Here is a 5632-nt window from a genome sequence, read left to right as displayed (position 1 = left end):
CCGATAGAACAGCGACGGTGCAGGAGGGAACAGTTCTGGCCCACGTTAGTCCCTTGTCACTAGGAGCCCCAGGGACAGAGCCCGAGCTTGTAGGCAGCATCAGCCAGTCCGAGAACAGAGGGGCCAAATCGTGGATGGACCAGCTGGCGGGGCCTGAGCCGGGATTGCCGCCCGACCAGAAACAGCAGCTGCACTCGTTATTGCAGGAGTTCTCGGACGTGTTCAGCCGGGGACCGTTCGACCTAGGGCGCACAAATCTGTCACAGCACCACATCAACACGGGAGATGCCGCACCCCTGCGCCAAAACACATATAGAATGAGCCCAATGGAAAAAGGGCACATTCAACAAGCGGTGCAGGAGATGCTGCGGGCCGACATAATTTCTCCATCCTCGAGTCCCTGGGGGGCACCGGTGGTCCTAGTCAAGAAGTCAGATGGGTCACTGAGATTCTGTGTGGACTTCCGACGCCTCAATGCCGTCACGCTGGCCGACGCATATCCCCTACCACGTATCGACGACTCATTGGATGCACTGGCGGGAGCAAAATTTTTCAGTACGCTGGATTTATTGTCCGGGTTCTGGCAGGTCCCATTAGACGCGGACTCCCGGCCTAAAACAGCGTTCCGGACACCACAGGGCCTGTTCGAATTCAACTGCCTGCCTATGGGCCTCCAGACTGCGCCGGCAACGTTCCAACGCATAATGGAGTTGGCCTTAGCAGGCCTCCAATGGGAAACGTGCCTCATCTACCTGGATGACGTCATTGTTTTCAGCGGATCATTCGAGGAACACATTGACCGATTACGTCAGGTGTTCCTGCGGTTCCGGAACGCGAACTTGAAGCTCAAGCCGTCGAAGTGCCACCTTATGCAGTCGTCGGTACGCTACTTGGGCCACGTCGTCAGTGAGTCTGGAGTGGCTACAGACCCGGAAAAGACGGCCTGCGTGAGGGCCTGGGCTGTTCCCACAACGGTTCCGGAGGTACGCCGGTTTGTGGGTTTCGTTTCTTACTACCGCCGGTTTGTACCCAACTTCGCAACCATTGCCAAGCCCTTGCACGTGTTGACGGCGAAGAACCAGAGGTTTTATTGGGGCCCTCTGGAGGAAGAGGCATTCCAGCAGCTGCGCTCACGTCTGACAGATGCACCACCATTGGCCTTTCCGGATTTTGGCCTCCCCTTTATCCTGGACACGGACGCCAGGGATGTGGGCATCGGCAGTGTTTTGTCGCAAGTCCAGCAGGGTCGGGAGGTGGTTATCGCCTACGGTAGTCACGTGCTTTCATCAGCGGAGCAGCGCTACTGCGTCACACGTAGGGAACTCCTGGCAGTCGTTCACTTTGTGCAGCAATTCCGACCCTACCTGTATGGTCGCAAATTTACGGTCCGCACTGACCACGCGGCCTTGCAGTATTCGCTCCGCATCGACCAGCCTTCGGGCCAGCTGGCCAGATGGATAGAGCGCCTGCAGGAGTACAGGTACCAAGTAGTGCATCGCAAAGGGACCAGACATGCCAACGCAGACGCATTGTCCCGACTGGCGCCCCAGGGCCCTTATGCATGCACCACAGGCGGGGCACGCTGCAAGGAGGCGAGGCCGGAGGGGACGGTCATCGCTCCCGTACGCACGGCGGAGGGCGCACAGGGTGAGGTCCAGCTGACCGACCACGACCTGGGGCTGACCTTGGACGATTGGAGACGGCTACAGCTGGAGGAAGCCCCACTGCGAACACTACGCGCCTCAGCAGAGGCAGGGGGGGAGGAGTACATCGTATGGGAGGATCTCCTCATGCGATGGGACCCAACAGGGCGCCGGCGATGCCTGGTAGTTCCGGAGTCGCTGCGTCAACAATTGGTTATGGACGTACACGGCCGCCAGCTGCTGCACCTGGCAGGGCGGAAGACACTGCACACATTACAGGGTCGGTACTTTTGGCCAGGTATGACCGCAGACGTGCATCGATGGGTCGCTACCTGCGTCGAATGTGCGCGGCGAAAGCCGCCACCCCGGGTAAGCCGGGCGCCCCTACAGCCCATCACGGTGACCAGGGTCAATTAATTGGTTGCATTGGACATCTTGGGACCGCTGCCGGTCACGCCACGGGGAAATAAATACCTGTTGGTCGGAGTCGAGTACTGCACGAGGTGGCCGATGGCATGGGCCCTCCCGGACCAAACGGCACAGACCATGTCCTTGATAAGGGGGCACCGGAGCGGTTGCTCACGGATCAGGGCAGGAATTTCTCCTCACAGCTATTGAAGGACGTCTGCTCTATCCTGGGCACTAAAAAGGTCCGAACATCTCCATATCATCCCCAGACCGATGGGATGGTAGAGCGGCTTAACCGCACCATAGCGGCCATGCTGTCCCAAGTGGTGGACGAAAACCATTCCGACTGGGACCTCCACATTCCATCGGTCTTAGCGGTGTACAGGGTGGCCCCACATGCGGCGACGGGGTTCTCGCCGTTTTTCCTGATGTACGGACGGGATCCCGTTCCGCCTATTAAGGTGCAGCTGACGGACATTCCTGCAAGAGCCGACGCATGGCCGAAGGCACTAAAGACCTCCCTCATTTATTTGAGAGAGGCCCGCCAAGCAGCCGAGGCCGCATCGGCCACGAGCCAAGAGAGTAATGTACGGATACGGGAAAGGACAGTGACAGCCAAGCCCTTTAAAGTCGGGGACCAGGCATGGCTACACTGTCCTCAGGTGCCGGTTGGCCTCTCACCAAAGCTGCACCGACCCTGGAAAGGGCCGGTCGAGGTCATTAAAGCACTCCTACCGCAGTGCGTCCAGGTCCAACTGGGTAGGCGACGATGGTTTGTACACCCCACCCGCCTTAAGCCATACATCTCTCCACCGTCATCTTCACCAACATCACCACCAACATCACTGCCAACATCATCATCATCCCTACCCAGGCCAAGGTCGCCGACCACCACGCGCCGACCGGCAGGGGGTTCGGTGCCCTGTGTTCCCTTGTCACCTACAGCACCCCATGTGAGGCCTGATGGAGCGGCGGCACGAGCGGGGGCCGGAGAGACAGCGGCGCCAGGCAAGGCGACACCGGCACCACCGAACCAGGGACCGCGACAAGAGGGCCTTCGAAGGAGGGGGCCGCCACGGTCATCTGCTGCCTGTGGATGTCCGGGCTGTTACGGGATGCTGGCTGGAGACCTGGGCAGGCCGCGCAATTGATTCGTTGTGTTATATTGCATTGTATGGTTGTGGGGGGGGTAAGGGCTGTCGTCACTGTCAGTGGTGGGAGGCATGGGGAGACTTAAATGGTCCATGGGGGAGGCAGAACCGAGGACGGTTATTTTGTCTCCGGGGGGGGGGGGGGGGTGATGTAGGGGTGTCAGGGGAAGGATGCCCACCAATAGATGGGTTAGTGGGAGGGGTGATCGAGGAGATATAAGGAGAGAACGGGCGGGAAGAAGGGGCCTTGGGCGGGAACGAGATTGGGACGGCTGGCGACAGGTGTGAATGGAAGGAAAGGAATAAAGGACGAGACCCCTGCAATCTCGTGTCGGCTCCTCTCTACACTTTGACTCACAGGCCCGCGTGAAGAATCGCTGTTGCGATGCCAGAGCAGCTTGGAGTTGCTTCACTTTTTCAGCGCGGTCACTCCCTGTTAGCTTGTCCTATGTTGTAGCATGTTTAGTATCGTAGTGTCTCTTTACGTTGAAATCCTTAAACAAGGCAACCGTCTCTTTACAAATTAGACAAATACAATTGCCTCGATTTTCAGTGAAGAAGTATTGTAATTCCCACCGCTCCTGAAAGCAGCGGCCCTCACTGTCAACTTTTCTCTCTTTTTTTGCAGTCGTCATGGCAGAAATGACTCGAGAAGGGTTCGCGGCACGGATGCAGAGCCAGATGGCATTAGAATGGTGCTGCCATTGTGTGGTGAAAGGAGGAATTACATCATTACATCTTCTTGGTTCTTTCGGTAAAGTCACGTAGAATTGAAATAATAAAAATTAAACATAATAAAATAATTCTCACGACGTTTCGGCCACAACGCAAGTAGCCGTCCTCAGGTGGAGAACAGGTCTGTCGAGGAGACAGAGTCTGAATGAGACAGAGGCACCCTCTGAAGATACAGCTGGTGCTTCTCACTGTGCTGCTGCGACATGAACTCAAGGTCACGGTAAGTCTCTTCTCGCTTCAACGCCATCGAGCGCCCCTCCGTTGCGTCTCTGCACATTTGAGCCATGACCGGGTTTGAGGGACCCCTTTGCCAATAATAATTGCCACTAATTCTAGATTTGAAGCTTTCGTGACTGCATTCATCAACATGTTATCCTGTTATTTTTAGTTTGATGGACTAACAGAGAGTGTGAGAGTGAGAGTGTGTGAGAGAGTGAGAGTGTGTGAGAGAGTGTGTGAGAGTGTGACTACTCCACCCCACGTCACCCCCACATCCACCAGAACCACCACAACACCAACCACAACCACCCACACCACCGCAACAACAACCACAACCACCCACACCAACAACAACCACCCACACCACGTCGAGGCCTACTTCGAGGCCTACGTCGAGGCCTACGTGGGGGCTTACGTCGAGGCCTACGTGGGGGCTTACGTCGAGGCCTACTTCGAGGCCTACTTCGAGGCCTACTTCGAGGCCTACGTCGGGGCCTACGTCGAGGCCTACGTCGGGGCCCACGTCGAGGCCCACGTTTGGGCCTACATAGAGGCCTACGTCGGGGCCTACATGGGGGCCTACGTGGGGGCCTACGTCGAGGCCTACGTCAAGGCCTACGTGGAGGGCGCTCGTCAATGGAAGCAGAACAATGAAGCTGATGGGCCAAACATCTCGCCTCTCCACGTCCACATCACGCAACTATCCGGCCTCGGCGCCTCCAGGCCGCACGGCCGCTGCTGCTCTGCTGTAGTACACATAGCTGCGGCTGCTTCGTGTATGACTCCTGCAACTGCAGCTGCAACGACAACAGCAGCTGCAACGACAACAGCAGCTGCAACGACAACAGCAGCTGCAACGACAACAGCAGCTGCAACGACAACAGCAGCTGCAACGACAACAGCAGCTGCAACGACAACAGCAGCTGCAACGACAACAGCAGCTGCAACGACAACAGCAGCTGCAACGACAACAGCAGCTGCAACGACAACAGCAGCTGCAACGACAACAGCAGCTGCAACGACAACAGCAGCTGCAACGACAACAGCAGCTGCAACGACAACAGCAGCTGCAACGACAACAGCAGCTGCAACGACAACAGCAGCTGCAACGACAACAGCAGCTGCAACGACAACAGCAGCTGCAACGACAACAGCAGCTGCAACGACAACAGCAGCTGCAACGACAACAGCAGCTGCAACGACAACAGCAGCTGCAACGACAACAGCAGCTGCAACGACAACAGCAGCTGCAACGACAACAGCAGCTGCAACGACAACAGCAGCTGCAACGACAACAGCAGCTGCAACGACAACAGCAGCTGCAACGACAACAGCAGCTGCAACGACAACAGCAGCTGCAACGACAACAGCAGCTGCAACGACAACAGCAGCTGCAACGACAACAGCAGCTGCAACGACAACAGCAGCTGCAACGACAACAGCAGCTGCAACGACAACAGCAGCTGCAACGACAAC

The sequence above is a fragment of the Lampetra planeri genome, chromosome 78, assembly GCF_965212315.1.
Source record: "Lampetra planeri chromosome 78, kcLamPlan1.2.h2, whole genome shotgun sequence".
In the NCBI taxonomy this organism is placed as follows: Eukaryota; Metazoa; Chordata; class Hyperoartia; order Petromyzontiformes; family Petromyzontidae; genus Lampetra; species Lampetra planeri.
The sequence above is the reverse complement of the archived record's forward strand: the minus strand, read 5'-3'. Positions refer to the sequence as shown.